At 40.7% G+C, this 23,056-nt stretch overlaps 1 long non-coding RNA gene across 1 annotated transcript; it reads left to right on the top strand.

The window, feature by feature from the left end:
- The first annotated feature begins 21,266 nt into the window (after window positions 1-21,266).
- Window positions 21,267-22,817, top strand: LOC142870607 (uncharacterized). The gene is made up of 2 exons (XR_012918968.1): window positions 21,267-21,368; window positions 22,352-22,817. It is a non-coding gene; the product is annotated as an uncharacterized LOC142870607 (long non-coding RNA).
- Window positions 22,818-23,056: the final 239 nt, after the last annotated feature.

Here is a 23,056-nt window from a genome sequence, read left to right as displayed (position 1 = left end):
AATGTTAGTGTGCATATAATTTTTGTTGTACTTCTTTAATTTATATGACATCTAGTCTTATCTCTTCTGTGAATAAAGAAATTTAGTGAAAACAGCATCTTCACCTAGGTTGTGAGCAGGAAATGGAATCCTAAACTTTGCATTTCCAGGTAAGGAAACATCAGTATGAAGTGGGAATGGAAACAGTTTAGAGACTGAAAAAGAACAGTAGTTTCTTAGGGAGCCAAAGAAGGAGGATGTTAGGATGTTGTCCTAAAAATAGATCAGAATGTGGTGGCTGGGATCTGGCATTCTTTTTTTTTTTTTTTTTTTTTTTTTTTGAGACAGAGTCTTGTTCTGTCCCTCTGGGCTAGAATGCTATGGTGGTTTCAGCTTAGTTCACAGCAACCTCAAACTCCTGGGCTCAAGCAATCCTTCTGCCTCAGCTGGCACTTACAGGTATGCACCACCACACCTGGCTAATTTTTCTATTTTTAGTAGAGACAGGGTCTCACTCTTGCTGAGGCTGGTCTCCGAACTCCTGACCTCAAGTGATCCTCCTGCCTCAGGTTCCCAGAGTGCTAGAATTACAGGCGTGAGCCACCTCGCTCCACTGGATCTGGCATTCTGAACCAATTTGTAAACCTCAGTGTTCAAGCAGCTGTCTGACAAGGCAAATCAGAAACCAGTGGGACCAGGTCCCTGGAAACCAGCTGGTGAAGCTGGAAAGAAGCAGGCTATAGATGCAGGGTAGGCAGGGTTGGCACCTTCAAATATTGGCACAGCAGTGAGTTCTGTCCCCAGACTGTGTGGGGAAAGGCCTGGGCTTCAGTCAAGGGCAACCAGCCAGACCAAACTCTCTGGACTGACATCTCTCATGTGCCAAAAGAATGCAGGTGTCCATTATCAGTCTTCTACAGTATGATGAAAAAATAAAAGAAAAAAAATTAATAAATATAATTAAAAAAATAAATAAATCATTTAAAAAAAAAAAGAATGCAGTGGCTCAGATGGGCTTTTCATTTGTACCGCATGGTGAGAGCGCTGGACAAGAGTCCAAATGGCTCAGACTTTGAGGCTTGGCCTTCTGGCCCATTTCTCTCTGTGCTATTTGCCCAGGCCAGTAAATGAATCTGATCTTTTTCTTGCCTAGTCTCTAAAGAGTAGATATTATATGAACAAATCAGAATATGATAATTTATTTAAATGAACACCTTTATTTTTCATTATACTATATGTCATATTTGAATTGTCTTATTTGTTAATGGTGCCTCCCTAAATGGAATGTAAGCTCCATAAGGACAGGGGCTTTTTCTACAACATTCACTGCTGTCTTCTTAAAGCTCAGAAGAGTACCTGGCACAAACAATTGCTCAGATCTTTGTTGAGTTATAAAAAAATATTTTTGCCAAAAAATTGTTACATAAAGATAAATAGTAAAGTCCAACAGTAAAAATTAAGAGTCCTTGTCCATATCTCCATCTAATTCTACTCCCCTAAAATATCCTTTACAACATTTTTGTGTACAATGTTAATCCTAGAACAATCTGTCTTATTTCCTTCTGTGTATCCTAAGCAGAATACAATGGCTGGCATAGATAGAAGTACTTGATAAAAACTATTTGAAAACATTCAATGAGTTGTAAGCAGTCTTGAGGTTGGGTTAGGGTGGCAGCTACAGCTTATTTCTCCCAAACAAGTCAGGGTGAGTTGCTTGAGTTAGGCATTCATCTATGCATTTCAAGTACCCAGTAGGATGCCTGAACACTCTACCATTTATTTATTGAGCACTTACACAATTACTCAACACATACTGTGGAGAAGAATTTGATTCTCTAGCTTGCTATACTACTTCGGATTTCTTGAGTAAGACTCCCTGCCCTATTAAATTGGCCCAACACCTTCATACCAAAGCATGCTGGCCTCAGGGCAGAAATCCCATCCCAAGAGGCTCTCTATGCATCTTGGCTGCTGGCCAAATAAGCATATCATGAGACTGTACCACAGGACAATAGACATAGATGCCCATGCTCATGCCTAGCGTGTCTGGATGAGATACTGCCCAGTTAGTACCTCTGAGAGACAGTGATCTCTCAAGATCTCTTTTTGAGGATGTCTCAGGGAACTTATCTAAGTGCCAGCTTCTCTGTGGAAAAGGCAGTCAAAGCCAGAAGTGAGTGACTCAGTCACACTGAAAATACGATATTGAAGCACTAAGCAGGAATGTGGCAATTTACAGCTGTCCCACCACAATCACTAAGTGAAATCACATTTTGCACCAGTCTTCCAAAGACATAATCATATGAAAACTATTTTCATTGCCTTGAAGCATGGTAAAAGCAGTTTATCACAAGCGTAAGAAACAGTAAGAATCATCTACTATAGCATCTCTATTGAGAAGTGTAAGTATATAAAGCAAAGCAGTTGTTCTCTATTTTACTTCAGGATACATTTAGTTATCAAAAAAGTGATGCACTAAGCATAGAAGAGTGATTTATGTGTCATTCCTTGATAATTAATAACTTTATTGAATCAACAAAACTAAATCAAATTTCCTAGAATTCCCCTTCACAATAGTAAAACTTCTTAGCAGGCCTGGTACACTTTTAAGTTCTAATTCAGCTTCATTTTCTTCTTGACTTCTGCTTATTTCCACACCAGGTCTTCTACTTTCCAGAAGTTAACTAAAATTTTCCAATCTTGCATTATACTTCCTGCTGGGTTCTTATGACTGAAGGTGGGAGGAATGGAGAGAGGGGAGAATAGAGGGAAACATGTGGCACTAACTCTTGGTCTCCATTCTCAGTACCCAAAGCATTAAAAGTTGCTAAATAATTCCTCAAGGACTTTGCACTTGCTCTGCCCTTGACGTGAGAGCTCTTTTCCCAAATCTTTGAGTGGCTGCCTCTTCATCATTCAGGTTTCAATCAAATGTCCATCCTTGGGGGGTGGGGAAAAAAAAAAGTCCATCCTTCCTGACTGTCCTATTTCATATTGCCTTGTCATTCTGTATCATGACACTTGGTCTTATTTTCCTCATACCTTACCATCTGAAATTATATGATTTTTAAAAAATATTTATCTATTTTTACATATGGGGTGTCTATAGGTTGCCCAGGCTGGACTCAAACCCCTGAGCTCAAGTGATCCTCCCACCTCAGCCTCCCACTCTGCTTCAAATTATATTATTTATTTGATTATTGTCTGTCCCTGTCAGTAAGACCCAAGCACCAGGAAACCAAATACCTTGTCTGTGTTGGTTACCATAGTATCCCAACACCTTACACAGTGCCTGGCACACAGAAAGCTTTTTATACATATTTATTTATTATTAAATAGGTAGGTGATAAATGGCAGGCAGTAGTAACTAAGAGCAAGGGCTTTGGAGGAGTAATTTGTTTAAGGATTTAAAAGGAAGATTTTAATTTTCAGTGAATTATCCCCTTGCCAAAAGGAAAAAGAAAAATAAATTGAGATTGTTATGTTCCTTGCCAGCCTCTAGTTGTGCCCTTGGGCCCAGGTTTCTGTTTCTGGTAAAACTATAATACACACATACTGTGCTAGTTCCACCCCTGGTATCTGAGATCAAAGGAAATCTTAGAGTAACAATAACACATGTTTTCTTTAATAACTCTTGGATGAGTCACCCTTTTTCCCCCTTTATTCTCTCCTCTCTCCATTCCTCCCACCTTCAGTCATGAGAACCCAGCAGGAAGTATAATATAAACACATTGTTATTCAATGGAATGTGCAGATTTAGTAATAGAAAAGTTTACTCAATAAAAATGAAGAGAGACTGCACATGTACAAAGAAGATAAATTTTAAAGGGACCAAAAAGGTGCCAGTTCACTTGAGGAACAATAAGGTCATTCTTTTCCTTAGTTCCCTGTAGTGAAAAGATTACAACTACAGGAATGGTAAAAATTAATACACTTTTTCATGGCCCTTGTACATTTTGTGAATTGTTATAAAGATATATATTTGCACTAGAAAAAATTTTAACATTAGCAAGCACAGCTATATCCTAAATGTTAAGAAACATGACTTTATTAATATCACCTCTCTGAAGTCTAACTAGATTTTCTGGTCAGTATGGAAATTAGTGTGTAAGAAACAGGTCCTTCAAAAATGCAAATAACTGATTATATTCTGAAATTTTTATCATGAAATTGAAACTCCCATTTAAAATACTTTTAAAAATAATACTTCAGGCCGGGCGCTGTGGCTCACGCCTGTAATCCTAGCTCTTGGGAGGCCGAGGCGGGCGGATTGCTCGAGGTCAGGAGTTCAAAACCAGCCTGAGCAAGAGCGAGACCCCGTCTCTACTATAAATAGAAAGAAATTAATTGGCCAACTGATATATATATGTAAAAAATTAGCCGGGCATGGTGGCGCATGCCTGTAGTCCCAGCTGCTCGGGAGGCTGAGGCAGAAGGATCACTCAAGCCCAGGAGTTTGAGGTTGCTGTGAGCTAGGCTGACGCCACGGCACTCACTCTAGCCTGGACAACAAAGTGAGACTCTGTCTCAAAAAAAAAAAAAAAATAATACTTCAGCCGGGCGCAGTGGCTCACGCCTGTAATCCTAGCACTCTGGGAGGCCGAGGCAGGCGGATCGCTCAAGGTCAGGAGTTTGAAACCAGCCTCAGCAAGAGTGAGACCCTGTCTCTACTATTAAATAAATAAATAAAAATTAATGGAAAACTTGATTTCCCAATGTCCCTTGCAGTAAAAGTAGCCAGGTGATATAGATCAAGTCTATGAGATATAATCAAATATGTATGTGGGTGGGGCTTTGGGGAATCTATTGTTTAAAAAAATTAATAGATGGGCTCTTCCACGGGGGCTGTGGAGTTGCCTTAAAAAACAAAAAATAAAAAACAAATAGAATAGTTTGTTTTAATAGGAAAACAAACAGGTTGTTTCTGCCTCCTTGCCATCCTTTTTGGGAGAGGTGGAAAGAGCACTGGATTTAGACAGCCCGGGTTCAAACATCTAATGTGGCTTCTTATTGACCTCTGATCTTGGCAATTGATTTAACTCCTCTTACTTTCACTTTCCTCTTGTAAAATGGAGCTAATAATCCTTATTACATGGAGTAGGTAGTGTATACTAGATATCTAGCTTTAGTAGATATTCAATCAATATTTTTGCCCTCTTTAAGTACTTGAAATCCAGAAGTGCCCTTTGAGTAGCATCTGGCCTTTGGTCTCCAACCTGCTTCAGCCACAATGAACTCTGTTACACATCCTCCCTTGGAGGTTATTCAGCAGGCAGATTGGGAAACATGAATGTTTTGATTGTAAACTGCTCTTTAGAACAATAACAACGGCCAGGCATAGTGGTTCACGTCTGCAATCCTAGCACTCTGAGAGGCCGAGGTGGGAGGATCATTTGAGCAAGAGCGAGACCCTGTCTCTACTAAAAAATAGAAAGAAATTAGCTGGACAACTAAAAATATACAGAAAAAATTAGCCGGGCATGGTGGCGCATGCCTGTAGTCCCAGCTACTTGGGAGGCTGAGGCAGGAGGATCACTTGAGCCCAGGAGTTTGAGGTTGCTGTAAGCTAGGCTGATGCCATGGTACTCTAGCCGGGGCAACAGAGTGAGACACTGTCTCAAAAAAAAAAAAAAGAAGGAAAGAAAGAAAAAGAACAAATAACAACAGCAGCAACAAAAATCAAGCATCATTTCCAGCCTCCTTGTTATCATCTATTATGCTACAGTAATCTAACACTAAGGAGGTGGCTGGGGTAAAACTGAACCATGTGCACAAGGAGACCGTATACCTAACCAGGTGGAGGCTACTGCTTTATTAGAGGCCAACAGCGGTAACAGAACAAAACTGAACCAGAATGGTGGATACCAGGGATGCAACCCCAACAATAGGCACCCAGCTACTTGAGAACTCTGACTGCCTCATCTCTCTCTCTGCCCTCTTCCCCAGAACAGGGAAGGAGATGATGTGTGCCAGGGCATGACCTGGATTCCATCTGCCTTTCAGGGCACTAGAGTAGGAGGAGGATTGAAAAAGTCACCAATCTCCTCTTGCCATATGTCTAGCTTGTAGCAGAGAAGCGGAGAGCTTTGAGCCAATCATGAGACTGATGTTTTAAACCAGACAGAATGGAGTGTTGGTAGTCAAATCACAGAATCTGCCCTGGATGTCATTAAGGTAGAGGAGAGAGGAATTTGCTACAGCATAGTTAAAAGTGGCAGTAACAACTAATAACACTTAATAATTACTGAGTACTTACCATGTGCTTAGCCTGTTCAAGAACTTTATATATATATATATTAACCCATCTAATCCTCATAATAACCTTCTGAGGCAGGTCCATTGAAATTCCTACTGGACACAGGAGGAAACTGAGGCACAGAAATGTTAATTTGCCTAATTCAGACCGCAGTAGTCCTGCTCTAGAGCCAAGCTCCTGACCCATACACTCTACTGCCTCTTAGAGCCTGATAGGGTGAGATTTCTTAGTAAGCCACTTACCCATATATTGGGGGGCCCACTACATGTCTAGACCATGTAATGTGTCAGTGCAGTGCTCTTCTGCTTGCTTAAAGAAGAAAATCTCTCAGTATGAGTTCTAAGAAATCTTAGCTTATTCAAACCAGACTTTTTTTTTTTGAGACCGAGTCTCACTTTGTTGCCCTGGCTAGAGTGAGTGTTGTGGCATCAGCCTAGCTCACAGCAACCTCAAACTCCTGGGCTCAAGCAAGCCTCCTGCCTCAGCCTCCCCCAAGTAGCTGAGACTACAGGCATGTGCCACCATGCCTGGCTAATTTTTTCTATATATATTAGTTGGCCAATTAATTTCTTTCTATTTATAGTAGAGACGGGGTCTTGCTCTTGCTCAGGTTGCTTTCGAACTCCTGAGCTCCAATGATCTGCCCGCCTCCGCCTCCCAGAGTGCTAGGATTACAGGCGTGAACCACCATGCCCTGCCTCAAAGCAGACATTTTAAAGGTAAAGTCCACGTGGGTTGTAGTTGAAGGCCAAATTCCATCACCTATAGAGAGTTAAGAGGGCACCTGCTCTATCTGCTAGTGCTCCCTCTCTAACACTATTTTTAACAGCAAAGAATTTACATCAGAAAGCAGTACCCCATAATCCTAGCACTCCGGGAGGCTGAGGCAGGCAGATTGTTTGAGCTCAGGAGTTCAAGACTAGCTTGAGCAAGAGTGACACCCCATCTCTACCAAAAATAGAAAAAATTAGCCAGGCATGGTAATGCATGCCTGTAGTTCCAGCTACTTGGGAGGCTGAGGCAGGAGGATTGCTTGAGCCCAGGAGTTTGAGGTTGCTGTGACACTACAGCACTCTAGCCCGGGCAAGAGAGTGAGACTCTGTCTCAAAAAAAAAAAAAAAAAAAAAAAAAAAATAGAAAGCAGTACCCCAATGTATTAGTGTCTTTATTAAGCTACATTGCCTCTTTTTTTTTTTTTTGAGACAGAGTCTCACTTTTGTTGCCCAGGCTAGAGTGAGTGCCGTGGCGTCAGCCTAGCTCACAGCAACCTCAAACTCCTGGGCTCAAGCGATCCTCCTGCCTCAGCCTCCCAAGTAGCTGGGACTACAGGCATGTGCCACCATGCCCGGCTAATTTTTTGTATATATATTTTTAGTTGGTCAATTAATTTCTTTCCATTTTTAGTAGAGACGGGGTCTCGCTCAGGATGGTTTCGAACTCCCAACCTCGAGCAATCCGCCCGCCTCGGCCTCCCAGAGTGCTAGGATACATTGCCTCTTGTTAAAGATCTCGGCAGTTTTTTTCAGTTCCTTTTATGATTCAATGCCACAAATATTATCGACTACTTGAATTGTTGCAGTGCATTTTTAGGAAAGGTCCTTTCCTCAAGAAAAATAACACACTACCAAGAGAGAGACAAAACTATAAAACTAGCAATAACTCAAGTCAGATTGTAGTACCTGTTCTAGTAATGCTAGGGGAGACCAAAGAAATTAATGTGTAGTCCTGCCAGATATGTCAGGACCTTCATGGGGGTTTCATGGAGGAATTAGCATGTAAGTTGACTTTTAAAAAGATGAGTATTCTGGTGTCTGAGATTGTCTATGAAAGAAAAAAAGAAAATAAAAATTAAAAAGAAAAAAAAAAGACGAGTAGAATTTAGATCGGACAAAGATGGAAAAGCAGCATGCCAGGGAGAAAGACACCACAAGCAAATTATTATATAAAGGTATAAAAATGCATAATATGTCCTAGGAAAGAGGAACTCAGGCTGTTAGAGGATGAATATTGGAAATGGGCAGGATTTAGGAAAGGAGGTGAGAATAGGGGCAAGATTGAGGGGGGAAGAAGAGGGTAACAAGAAAAGGAGCCTACGAAAGAGAAGAGGCATTGAGAAAGGAAGGCTACATACAGGTCTGGGCTGAAGACTAGAAGAGAGTGTGGCTGGAAAGAGAGGTTCAGTGGGGAGGTACAGGTGGTTGAGTCTAGAAAAGTATGTAATTTGCAGTTAGATTAGGGAAAAGAGAAATTCTATTCAGGACATGGTTGCAGATTATCGAGGTGGCGATATTCACTAGGGAAGTACAAATTAGGGCCTAAAGCTCAGCTAATTTTATGGCTATGAATAATTCACGAAGTCATCAGCCCATGAGCAAGACAGAAAACTGTGGGAGTAGGTAAAGTTCTTCAGCAAAGAGAGTGGAGCAAGATACAAAGATGGTCAAGAACAGATTCTTAGAGACAGATCACCTATAGAGGGCAAGTGGAGAAAACAGTGAATGATACTGAGAAAGGGCTATTGGAGGAGTGAAAGAAGAACCCACAGAGGAGGAATCAAAGAGGCCAAGGGAGAAGAGAATCAAGAAGTTGAGGGAGTCAGTGTGGCAAAGGAGAATGAAAATTGTGTAAAGGTCGCTGTGTATGGCACTTAGAGATTGGTGATCTTTAAAGAGGAAACTTTCAGTACAGGAGAGACATTTTCTCTACATCTTGCAGAAAGTATACAGCAAAGGCTACCACTAATTTTCCTTAGTAGGTGTTATTAGTCATGATTCCTTGGGCTGCAAGTAAATTAAATTTATTTCAAACTAGTGCAAAGTGATGGTGTGTCAGCAAAGCCCCAAGGTAGCAGGATACAAAGCAAAAGGGAACAGCATCTGGAAAACCATCAGGAACTTTGTTCTTCCTCGTCCTTCTTACCATCTCTCATCACTATTTCTCTCTGCATAGCTGTTTGGTATCCTCTGTCTTTGAAGACTAACTTTCAATGTTGTGACGTGCGTATGACCAAATGTGGCCACTTCACAACTTCTGAGGATGCCCTTTGTCCACTAAAGCAGTATGCAGATACTGAAGTAGAATTTCTCAAACCCAGTTATAGTTCCATAATTCCTGACAGAGAGAATCTGATTAACCCAACTTAGGTCAGGTGTCCTATCTCTTCCATTTAAGTGTGGCCTAAGACATAACTGCCAGAGAACCACCCCTATGGAAAGAAGAAGTTCTCAAAGAAAGCCAGGTCACCAAAAACTGGATAGAAATGTCTTAGTTTCTCTCCCAAATGACAATACTCTAGCTATTAAATGCAAAAGGAAAGACAGAATTAGAAAATCACCATTTTGCATCACCTTATGAAGAAAAGTAATTATCCAGTGGAAACTAAAATTATTAAAGATTGATAGGCAGGGATAAGGTTGACATCATTTTCCCCTTTAAAAATATGAGATGAAAAAAAAGAGGTTGAAATCATCTGATCAATTTCAGTATCACTAAAGGGCATTATGAACCTTCTGATGAAATAAAATAAGATATACTCAGCAACATCAGTTATTTCATATATATGGGGAGAGAGAGAGAGATCCTGAATCTAATCATGCCTCCAAACCTACCCATTTACAGAAAAAAATGAAGGAGAGGGAAACAAGTTAAATGCCACCATAAGGAAGCAATCGGTCAAATCTAGAATGAGGTCTATGCATAGGATGAACAACCCAAGTTCTAAAAATAATAATAATAAATAAAAAGGGAGGGGGAGAGTTATAGAATAAAAAAGGCCAAGAGCCTAAACATGCAATGTGTGAATGTTTTTGGATCCTTATTTGAACAAACCAATTGTAAGAAAACATCTTTGAGACAATCAGGAAAATTTGATGCAGCATAAATATTAGATAATATTTAGGAATTATTATTAATTCTTCTAGGTATACTAATGGCTAGGTGGTTAGCTTTTTAAAAAGTGCTATATCAGTTCAAAAAAAGAAAAAGAGAGAAAAAAATGGGAGGGGACAAGGGATGAAATATGAGGGATATAAATAATAAATATTGAAAAATAATGAATTTCCTCAGTAAAGAAAATATCCATAATGTTGAATTTTAGAGTTCTGACACTGTCAAAAGAGAACATATTTGTATTTTAGTTTCACATATATTCTGTTTAATTATCAGATTTATTAATTTAAGACTTCTTTGGCCATATATGTTTCAACATACTGTAACACAGCCGGGTGCGGTGACTCACACCTATAATCCTAGCACTCTGGGAGGCCGTGGCAGGAGGATTGCTCAAAGTTAGGAGTTTAAAACCAGCCTGAGCAAGAGTGAGACCTCATCTCTACTAAAAATAGAAAGAAATTAATTGGCCAACTAAAAATATATAGAAAAAATTAGCCAGGCATGGTGGCACATGCCTGTAGTCTCAGCTACTGGGGAGGCTGAGGCAGAAGGGTTGCTGTGAGCTAGGCTGACACCATGGCACTCTAGCCCAGGCAACAGAGTGACACTTTGTCTCAAAAACAAAACAAAACAACATACGGTAACACAATGCTCTAGGGCTTCTTTTGGATTTAATTTTGTTAATTCTGGCAAGAGAACATCATATTTTATTTTATTTTTTTATTTATTTTTTTTTTGTTTTTTTTTTTTTTGTTGTTGTTGTTGTTCTTCAGCCTCAAACTTGAGTGTTCTAAAGAGAACCTGATAAATAATGAGATTTAATCAAAATTGCCAGTTCATTTATGGGTTCTGCTAAATTAATTCTTATTTTCTCATTTACTTATTTATTTTTTTGAGACAGAGTCTGACTCTGTTTCCCAGGCTAGGGTGCCGTGGCGTCAGTCTAGCTCATAGCAACCTCAAACTCCTGGGCTCAAGTGATCCTCCCGCCTCAGCCTCCCAGAGTGCTAGGATTACAGGCGTGAGCCTCCGCTCCCAGCCTAGGGTTCTGCTAAATTAATTTAGAAATAAAACAGGCCAGGTGTGGTAGCTCATGCCTGTAATCCTAGCACTCTGGGAGGCCCAAGGGGGGAGGATTGCTTGAATTCAGTTCAACACCACCCTGAGCAAGACTGAGACCCTGTCTCTACCAAAAAAAGAAAAAGAAAAAATTAGCGGGGTATGGTGACTTACGCCTGTAGTCTCAGCTACTTGGGAGGCTGAGGCAGGAGGATTGCTTGAGCCCAGGAGTTTGAGGTTGCTGTGGGCGAGGCTGATGCCAGGGCACTCTAGCCTGGGTGACAGAGTGACACTCTGTTTCTAAAAAATATATATAGAAATAAACAGCAAAGAATTTTCTAAAGTAATATGGCATTATTGAGCAGCAGCATCATGATGGACTTGGATTATTCCAAAATGTCTTTGTCTTTCAAGCACATCTATTTACTTCTGGCAACAGACTCAGACCACTGGCCAATAATATTATATTTTATGCCACTGTCCCACGTGTTAGAAATATAAGGAGAGGCAGAAGACCAGGTTGAACAATTTGAGTCTCGCTCTCTCTCTGTCTTTTTTTTTTTTTTTTTTTTTTTAGATCGAGTCTCACTCTGTTGCCTGGGCTAGAGCACAGTGGTGTCATCATAGTTCACTGCAACCTCCAACTCCTGAGCTCAAGCGATCCTACTGCCTCAACCTCCTACCTCAGCCTCCCCAGTAGTAGCTAGCTGGGACAATAGGAGCCTGCCCTGATGTTGGAACTACAGGTGGGCAAGCACCACCACACACAGCTAAGTTTTTCTACTTTTTTCCATAGAGAAGGAGTCTAGCTCTTGCTCAAGCTGGTCTCAAACTCCTGGCCTCAAGCAATCCTGTGTCCTCAGCCTCCCAAAGTGTTAGGATTACAAGGGTAAGCCACCACGCCCAGTCCAATTTGAGTCTTTTTAATACGATTTCAGCAGATGATAAAAGTTGTTAAACCTCAGATGGGCTCCAAGAAAAGCTTTCTTTCTAAGGAAACTCTTCAAAAATTGCCTAGAAAGGACAATTATTTCCTTTAAAAGGCCTCAAGGCTAGAATTTTTTTTCTATGATTTCTTTTTTTTTTTCTTGGGACCCATCTGCAGGATATTTTTCTATGATTTTAAAAGCAAACAACCAAGAAGAAATCACTCAATTGCCTTATCATCTCCTTGGGGCGGCAGACAGGTATTATTATCCCAATCTGATATGTACAAATGGGCATAAAAATGCTGAATTATTTTCTGTTGTTATCCACTGAGTTAAGAGGTCTTCTAGGAATAGAAAACCCTTCCCAGCCTCAGGAGAATACTTTTTCTTTACAAAAGAACAGGAGAATATATGAACAGTTAACCAAGAGTAAATTTCTAGAGCTCATTTGTTCCACAAGAATAAACACCAGCTACCCATTTAGTCAAGCACCCTAGATAGCTTCAGGCAAATGAACCCCTGAGTAGAAAATACTATAGAGAATTAGTCAGTGCCTTTAGCACTTGATCCTTTTCATCCAGCTATTTCTGTACATCTTTCTTCCTCTGAAAAATCTTTCATCATTTTTCTTCAGGGAACCTGAGCATTGGTGTTACCTTTTGAGAACTGGCATGAAGGATTTTAAGTCTTTTGTTCTGTAAGAGCAGGATTCCCCACTGTGAGAAAGGTATTTTACTAGTAATGGCTCTTAACTCTTGTGGGTAGGATTATGCAAGACTTTTACTTCCTAAATTAAATATTTCAAAATTGTTTAAAATTTTTAGGAGTATGTATACTTCTATAATAAGAAAAATATATAAACATTTATTTCTTTAAAATGTTCAATGTCAAAAAACAAAAAGGCAATCCCACAGAAAAATGTATTTTACCTATGGAGCTCTCCAAGGGGATAGGATTTCCCCTATCTTCTAGTGCACTTTGCCTTTTTATTTCCCCCCTCTAATGATGAAATCCTATGACTTTCTATAAATTTTGATGTCTTAAACTGAGCAACTATAATTACCTCTAGTCTCTGCATCCAGTCTTGCCCTATTCAAATAATTCCTAATGCTGTTACCAGAGTGATCTTTCTAAAACATAGATCTGAGCATGTCATATCCCTGCTGCAAATTATCTGAGACTCTTCATCCCCTGCAAGCTCCAAAGGTGTAACAGAAGAAATGCCTGGAAAAAAATGGTAAAAATGTTTTATGTCTCTTTAAAACATCCCACACTCCTTTTAGAGAACTAGGACCTGCATCCCTAACTCAGGCCAGTGGTCAGGAGGGGCAGGGGGATGTCTTTTGTTCTTTGTGCCACAGGAGATGGCTCAAGGGCATTGTCTGGGCAGAGGTCACAAGAATGTCTTAACCAGGCCCATGCGGTGGCTCACACCTGTAATGCTAGCACTCTGGGAGGCCTAGGCAAGTGGATCATTTAGCTCAGGAATTCCAGACCACCCTGAACAAAACCCAAGATGGGATGAATCTGAGAGCAGGTTATGAGATTGTTTTAGCCAAAGATAGGATTGATCAGAACCTTTAAAACTGCATTTCTTCTCAGAAGCAAGACGTTGGTACTTTGAGACAGGAGTCTGCCAACCTCTTCATTTGCTAGCAAATTAATAAACTCTTTCCTTTTCCTCAAACCACTTGTTCTTGTTCTTCTGATGCAGCCTTAAGGACAAGTGCCAAACTTTCAGTAACAAATATTATATGAATCAATCCCTACCTACCTGCTTTTCTTGCTCCATTGCCCTCTACCTCTCCTCTTGCTCTTTAAGCTTTCACAATGTTAGACTAAATTTTAATGGATAGCCTCTCAACATCCAGTCTAAACCATCTCCATCTATGCCTAGATGAGGATGTACTAAGACTTTTCCTGAAAGTTTGACTTTGCTGGGGCTGGACTCAGGTATGTTCGTGTCTATAGGATTGAGGTTATAGGAATAGAGACACAAGAGTTGACACTAAGGTGGGTGAAGTTCCATCGCCTTGCTGACTGTCTCAACATCTCCTGATTTCTGTCTTAACAACCACAGAATCAGCAATATCATCTCCATATCCCTTTGATCTGTGTGATGCAATGTCTGCTGAATGTATCACCTGGAATTTCTAACTCAGAAGTAGCCTCAAAGTGAATGTCACATAGGTCAGAGACTGCTATGGCTTAGCTTTACCAGGTTATGGAGTGGAGAATGCTGCCTGCTTGAGAACTGAATTTATAGGGCTTAGTACAATGGAAAGTATATACAGATGCTCCTTGACTTACAATGGGGTTATGTAAGTAACCCCATAACCCATTGTAAGTTGAAAGTGTCATAAGTCAAAATGCATTTAACATACCTAACCTAGTGAACATCAGCGCTTAGCCTAGCCTACCTTAAACATACTTAGAACACTTACATTAGCCTATAGTTGGGCAAAATCATCTAACACAAAGCCTATTTTCTAATAAAGTTATGAGTATCTCATGTAATCTATTGACTACTATACTCAAAGTGAAAAACAGAATGGTTATATGGGTACTATTATAAAGTTAAAAATCATGTCAGGCTGGACACAGTGGCTCACACCTGTAATCCTAGCACTCTGAGTGGCCAAGGTGGGAGGATTGCTTGAGGTCAGGAATTCAAGACCAGCCTGAGAAAGAGTGAGAACTCATTTCTTCTAAAAATAGAAAAAATTAGTTGCGTGTGGTGGAATGTGCCTATAGTCCCAGCTACTCGGGAACCTGAGACAGGAGGATCATTTGAGCCCAGGAGTTTGAGGTTGCTGTGAGCAAGGCTGATGTCATGGCACTGTAGCCCGGGTGACAGAGTGAGATTCTGTCTCAAAAAAAAAAAAAAAAAAAAAAAATCTAGATTAAAAGAGACAAAAATGTTAACAGAGAAAGGTAGTGCATGCAAGCTGTCATGTCACTGGCACAGGCCTTGGTAACTGAGTGGTAGAAGATAATTCTCTGTGGGCTGACCATAAAAGGCTTCACGGAAGAAGTGGAATCTGGGCCGGGCGCGGTGGCTCACGCCTGTAATCCTAGCACTCTGGGAGGCCGAGGCGGGTGGATTGCTCGAGGTCAGGAGTTCAAAACCAGCCTGAGCAAGAGCGAGACCTCGTCTGTACTATAAATAGAAAGAAATTAATTGGCCAACTAATATATATATAAAAAATTAGCCAGGTATGGTGGTACATGCCTGTAGTCCCAGCTACTCGGGAGGCTGAGGCAGGAGGATTGCTTGCGCCCAGGAGATTGAGGTTGCTGTGAGCTAGGCTGACGCCACGGCACTCACTCTAGCCTGGGCAACAAAGTGAGACTCTGTCTCAAAAAAAAAAAAAAAAAAAGAAGTGGAATCTGGGCCCTAAAAGATCAACAGAATTTTTGATCAGCAAAGACTGGGAGAAAGAGCATCCCAGAAAAAATTTTTAAAAAGGAGAAAACACATGGCTATGTCTATGGACATTTCAGAGCATATCAACATGGTTAGAGTGTGGAATCCATGTAAGAGAGCAGAAGGAGCTAAAGCTGATGCCAGACCAGGGATAGTGGATGGGCTAAGGAATGTGGCTTCTATTCTCAGGCAATGGAAACCTTTGAACATTAACAGTGTTTGTACAGGGTGAAAGCTATGATTGATCTCAGGTCCTTTTTCACACTGCACACTTCCACCAACTGTCACTAGAACCTAAGGGTTCTAACCCTAAGCTATGTGTTGGAACATGAAAAATGGTTGGGAAACATCAGCCTAAAGGCCAAAAGACTATCTTAGAGACTATTGTAGGTGGTCAAAAGGACACCTGAATCAGTAAAACTGTTTAAAAATGGGGGGCTGAGGGTACTTCTATTCATCCTTTCTTTGATCTCCTATAATCATTTCCTCCTGGCTGCTTTCTCTGCCTGTAGTCCCTCTCCATTTCAAACCATTATATATTTCATGTCTAGATGAATCTTCCTGTTCTGATCCTGTCATTCCAACTCCAAAACGCTTAATGATAAACCACTATCTACAGAACAGACTAAAATTCTTCAGTTTCCCATAGAAGACTTCTTTTAGATGAGGCAGCAACCACCTTTCAGACCTCACTTCCTGCTATTTGTCATCAGGTATCTTCTGGTCTGGCCAACCTAAATATTCAAGAGTCCCTAGTTTTCCCATCTTCATAATTCTTTCATGCTGCTCACTCTGCCTGAATAACAGTACCATTCTCACCTGTCTTAATCCTCTGGATCCTTGAAAGCGCACATCAGACACTTTTCCTCTTCCCGCTCTCTCTGCCACCCTGCCTTTGATAACATCTGTCCATTCTGAAGTCCCATAGAACTTTACCTATACCTCTCTTCATGTATGAATCATTTGTTTTTTTCTTAAAAGTCTGTCATTGTTTATTTTTTTAAATCAAAATTTAAAACAGGCTGGGCGAGGTGGCTCACGCCTGTAATCCTAGCACTTTGGGAGGCCGAGGCGGGCGAATAGCTCAAGGTCAGGAGTTCGAAACCAGCCTGAGCGAGACCCCGTCTCTACCAAAAATAGAAAGAAATTAATTGACCAACTAAAAATATATATACAAAAAATTGGCCGGGCATGGTGGCACATGCCTGTAGTCCCAGCTACTCGGGAGGCTGAGGCAGGAGGATCGCTTGAGCCCAGGAGATTGAGGTTGCTGTGAGCGAGGCTGACGCCATGGCACTCACTGTAGCCTGGGCAACAAAGTGAGACTCTGTCTCAAAAAAAAAAAAAAAAAAAAAATTTAAAACAATGTAACGAATAAAGTAACAATCACACCTGTTCCTACCATCCAGAACCAGTAACTTTTTTTTTTTTTAATTTTTTTTTATTTTGGCATATTATGGGAGTACAGATTTTAAGGTTTCAATAAATGCCCATTTCCCCCCTCCCCCAAGAACCAGTAACTTTTAACACTGTTTCATACTTGCTTTCATATTTTTAAAAGAAGCAAAATATCATAGATAAAAGTAAAGTCTCTCTCCTTTAACCACATACTCTCCCACTCAGTTCCATTTCCCCTCTCAATGTCCAGTGGCAACTACCATGAGTCTGGTATGTATTCTTCCATTCCACTCCCTATGACTTTATGTGGATACATGTATATATCCATCAGCCATGAATTAAGATGCTGCGTGTTTTTAAATTTACATTAATAGTATCATTGTGTATCGCTTTGCATCTTGCTTTTATCACCCCAAATTGTTTTTGAAACCAATTCATGCTGATACATGAATATATTACATTTTTATTTATCCATTCCTCCTTGATGAAAATTTAGGCTGCTTCCACCTTTATACTGTTACAAACACTGCTGCTGAGGACATACTCATGCTTGTTTCTTTATATACATAGGTGAGAGTTTCTCTGGGGTACATGCCCAGAAGTGTAATCATCAGGTAATAGTGTATGTACATTTAAAAAAATTATCTGTGATTAAATACACAAAACATAAAATTTGCCATTTTAACCTATTTAAAGTATAAAGTTCAGGAGTGTTATGTGCATTCACATTGTTGTGCAACCAATCTCCAGAACTCTTTTCATCTTGCAAAACCAAAATTCTAAGGTAACATATTCAGCATATTATTGCTTAGTGCATGATTTATTTCATCTACTAATCTGTTAGCTTTGTGTGTGGTCAACATCTCATTAATTTCTACATTCAGCAAAGTGCCTAGTACAGTAGTTTAACAGGTAGATTCATAACAAATGTTTGTTGAGGATGAAAAAAACTAGTCAAGAGGAATAATATAAGTTTCACCGTCATAGTGAAATAAAATTTCTTCATTAGACAAATGAGGTACTGAAAGTCAGCTCTGGCAACCTCATCTATTTGGAACATAGCCTACAAGCCAAAATGAGATAAGCAACCATCTCTGAACAGACAAAATAGCTGACAAAAACAACAATGGCAAAAAAAAAAAAAACCCAATGCTCTAAAGCATATATACTTTATCTTAGGTGATCCCTTCTAAACTTTTATTTGGAATAGACTTTATTATAAAAAAGATAATATATATCTTTTATTATAAAAAAGATATTTGGTGCCCCAAATTAGGAGATTATAAAAAATACAAAACGTGGTTTAAAAAAATCACTTTTTCTTGCAGACAGAGAAATGCACCAGTCAAATTCCTATTTTCACTAATTTTAAAATTAGCATTTCAACTATGAAATTACATAATTTTCAAAATGTGATTTAAAAAATCAATACATGAATATATCATATTTTTTAAATTACTGCATTATATTAGACATTTATATTGTTGCCAGTTTTTTATTTCTAATGAATACTGAAATGATTATTGTATATAAATCTTTGCCTACATCTGTAATTATTGACTTAGGATACATACACAGAAGTGAAATTACTGGAACAACAGGTTTGTATATTTTCACTTTTACCCATATTTAAAGACACATAAAGCTAAAAAATATTTTAATAGAACTAAAAAATGTATAATGAAAACCAGTAGTCTTCTGCCTCATTCCTTTTCATAGCCAAAGGCAACTATCTTCCACTATTTTCACTGTTGCTTCAGGTAGTCACTCCATATATCAAAATAATGTGCTTATGCTAGTTCTTGATGTATCTGCTTTAAACATGATCTACTGCTTTCCTGTTGTGGTAGATGAGGATGTAGCACTCTTACAAATACACCACATACACGCCACCACTTCTCCTTCCCAAGCCTCCCAAAGAAGTTAAATCATAATTTTGGTTCACATCAATAGTCAATGTTTACATTCTGATAGATATGTATAATTTTCATAGATGAGTCAAGAAGTGTACTATAGGATTCCTTTCTTGTAAAACTCTAGTGAAAACTTTTGCTTTTCACCTGCACTAACACTGGGTAGTAACTTTTTTAAAAAATGTTTTCTTTTTTCTATTTTTTTATTTTTTCTTTTTTTTCATGGTTGGGTCAGCTCTGGAATCTTTTTTCATATAAAAAGGAAAACATGTTCGTGATGGAAAATTTTAATTCAGAAAAATAAAAAGAAATGTAATCACCTGTAATCACAGACGCTGTTTGAACCACTGTTCTCACCATGTAGGTGATCCCTCATCGCCCTGTCAGTACCGGCATAGATGCTACCTGGGCCATCTGCAGTATCACAGAGGTGTTCTTGACCCCCCAGGCCCCTTGGGAGCATCAGCTTTCTCTACTACTGCCACCTGTAATCTGTCACTGTCAACTTGCAGAATGGAGGTAATGCCTGTCCCTCACTTGTATGCAGCTCTTTTTAAAGGTGAGTATTCCACAGCAGTATGTGCTGGGTTCTTAGTAATTCAGTTTTTTCAGCATTCGACCTAGAAGAGGATCTGGGCCCCTGGTGATTCAGTTGTTTCCATTTTAGTGCACAACTTTCTCCTTCCCAGGACTACAGAGTGCCACAGAGGGCTAAGTTGGGTCAGCCTCAAGTACAGCTTTATAGGATCTTTATAAGCACTGTCTTCTCTAGCACTCAGGCCCTATGGCAGATTCTACCCCCGTGGGGGGAACTCCTTCCTTAGTACAGGATTTTTCCCTTAAGGAAACCATTATTTCTTCCTACAATCTGTATTTCATCAGATGATGTTCATTTTTAAATCCAAATTTTATTTCTCATAGTACTTCTAGATCCAATAAAATCAAAGGATGGGGCTAGATGTTTCAAGCATTTTGTAACAGCAACAGGGCAGAGCACATGATGACCTCCAGGTCCTACAGCAACCAGGAGGCTCGCATATATACAGTCTCAGAACGCGGTAAACTCCTCACATCCATCAAGCCATCCCCGCTACCCTGTGAAACCTTTCCTTTTCCCCTTCTATTCACTTAGTTGCTCCCTCTCTTGTCCATACTTTGATCAGATCATTTATTGCACAGTATTCTAATTATGTGATTGTGCGTTTATTCCTCCCCTGACCCCAGCTGCTAGAAGGCTGGAATCTATGTGCCACCCTGCCATCTATGTAGGGTGCAGAGTAGGCATAAAGTATTTATAGGAAGGATGGGAATCAGACTATTCTGGAGTATTTTGAATACTAGGAAAAGGATTTTTGACTCAAACCAAAAGACGACAGGATATTAAATTTTCTTGCGCGGAGAATGGCTTGAAGAACATAGCGTACGGTAAAAATGTACCTGGTCATTGTGTGAGGGTTGGATGGAAATGCGGCAAAACCAGTTAGAAGCTGCTGAGGACCCTGCAGGGAGATGTTCACAACTGAGTCCAAGATGGTTGTAGTGGCCATGGAGGGGAAGACCTACATCTAAAAAAGGAATAAGAAAAGCTGAGATTTGCTGAGCTCCTATTACATGCTTGGCTACGCGGATACCACCAAGGGGGACATGGAATCATTCCCATTTCGCCCATTTGCACAGTATCTGGCCAGATTAAGTGACTAGGGTGGGGTGGGTTGTCACACACCCACAAGCGCTAAAGCAGAGTTCCCAACTGAGGTCTATGGGGCTCTAAACACCAGGGGCTGTGCAAGACTGACCACCTCCCCGCACTGCGGGTGAGGAATACTTTCCCGTGCGGAGGCCTCAACTCCTCAATTTACTGAAAAGTGCCTTGCAGAGGCTAAGCACTGAGACTCAGGGGCCCTTTATCAAGCTGCCACTTCCCCCTCCGCCGCTCAGGGCCCAGGAGAAGGCCACATAAGGGCAGAAGCAGGCGCGGGCTGGCCGCCCTGGGGAAGGCGGCAGGGCCTCGCGGGCGGCGGCCGGGGCTCTGCGGACCTTGGAGCGGAAGCGGCTGAGTCACGGCGTGGGCAGGGACGCAGCCTGTTTGGAGAGGGCCCCCGGACGCCGGCGGCTCCAGCACCGCTGAGCCGTAACGCTCAGCGTCCGCACCTTCAGGGCAGCGCGGAACCACCCGCGACCGCGGTGACCGGAAGAGCTGAGTCAGCGCAGGCGACGCTAGCGCCCCCGGCGGGAGGGGCTGACCGGCCGGTGCGCGCCGCGTGCGACTGGCCAGCGCCGAGGGCCGCGCGCCGCCGCGATCCCGGGCCATCCAATCCTCGTCAGCGCCACAGAGGCCGGATCAGGCGCAGCGTTTCCTTGATCCCAACGCGGGATTGCAATCTGAGACTGGAATTTGAAATCTCGAAGTGGCCCCAAGCAGCAAATACGACACGCAGATTTCCGTGGAAGTTAGGGACCTTGTGAGAAGAGACAGCAATGTCTCCAAGACTTGGGATAGATTTTGAAGATCAGAGGTACTTGCCTAGGGCAAAAAATGATTTGTCTGACTCGGGTAAAAATTCGGTAAATACTAATTAAAACCAAGCACCTCTCATATAATGGGTATAAAAAATTTTTTAAAAAAAGAGAAAAACAAAGCACGCACGTTTTTTAAATGCAAGAGCAAAACTTTTAGAATTCAAAAAGAAAATAAATCTTGGTTTTCAACATGAAGTTCTAACAGGAGATGTAAGCTTTGCAGAAGGAACTTTACTTAGGTGCCTGGTAAATTTGGACCACAGGTACCAGGACTAAGTTGTTTATCTTTGTATCCAGTTTCTCCCACTTCCTATGCTACTGAGGCCAGAACTCATTTTTTGTATAATAATGCTTTATTGTTTTTGTTCAAGTTTCTTTTCTAGACAAAAAACAACTATACTAGAGAGTTTTCTGGAAAAATAACGCCTAATTGCAGCGCCTAAACCATGAGCCACATCTACTTTTGCTTCTCTGGCTACATTTTTGTTCGCAAGAAGTGGTGTGTTTTTTTGTCGCTGTTGTTTTGAGACAAAGTCTTGTTCTGTTGCCCAGGCGAGTGTAGTGGCGTCATCATAACTCACTGCAACCTCCAACTTGTGGGCACCAGCGATCCTACTGTCTCAGCCTCCTGAGCACCTGGAACTGCAGATGCATGGCACCACACCCAGCTAATTTTTCTATTTTTTGTAGAAATGAGGTCTCATTCTTTCTCAGGCTGGTCTCAAACTCCTGGTCTCAAGCAATCCTCCTGCCTCAGCCTCCCAAAGTGCTGAGCTTACAGGCGTGAGCCACTACAACTGGCCAAGAAGAGTTTTTTATATAGCTGCATCAGAGCTATAATTTCTATTTTACTGTTTTCAGGTGATGTTATATAAACATTCGCCCATGTCTCACAGATCTTCAGGATCATTATTTTAAACAACTGCATTATGCTCACCACATAAACTACTAAATTAGCTTCCTATTGATGTCCTTGTAGGTTCTTTATGGACTGCAGCTGCTCCTTCCTTTTTTCTGCTTGCCAGCGGTTGTCCTCCATCAGGAAAACTTCTCACCGGACAATGTGGTGGAACTCTGTGAGGAATAGTGGCTGCCAACCATCGCACTGCAGGAAAGCTTATTTTCTTTTTAAGAGTTGACATCATTTCCCTAAATATACTTTTGATATTTTATCCCAATTGGATAAACACAACCCCTCTTTAATGCTATAACTCATTGTGGCACACACTTTAAAAGAGTAGACCTTTCCAGAAGTCTGACAGAAGTGGGATTCAGAGTTGTGTCTGATATATTTTCAGATTTTTATCAAGAAATTTGGTATTCCATTTCAGAGCTACTGTTTACTAGCTGTGTAACTTAGAGCAAGCTATTTAACCTCTCAATATCAGTTGTCTCACCTGGAAAACGGGGATAATAATACTTCATAAATTGTTGTGAGAATTAAATGAGATCACGTTTGTGAGTGCTTAGAATGAGGCCTGTACATAGTTAGTGCTCAATGTTTACTTATAAGTAAATATTATTGCCTTTTTGCTATTAAATAGAATAATGGCTCTGCACTGAGCAGTGACAGGCACATCTACCATGTGGCTGCCAAGGCTAAAATGGTAGAAGTGTTTCTTTGCAAACTCTCCCTAACATTTGAAAATCAATTCAAAGTGTAAGTCCTTCTTAATCACATGAG

The sequence above is a fragment of the Microcebus murinus genome, chromosome 4 (assembly GCF_040939455.1).
Source record: "Microcebus murinus isolate Inina chromosome 4, M.murinus_Inina_mat1.0, whole genome shotgun sequence".
NCBI lineage: Eukaryota > Metazoa > Chordata > Mammalia > Primates > Cheirogaleidae > Microcebus > Microcebus murinus.
The sequence above is the reverse complement of the archived record's forward strand: the minus strand, read 5'-3'. Positions and strand labels throughout refer to the sequence as shown.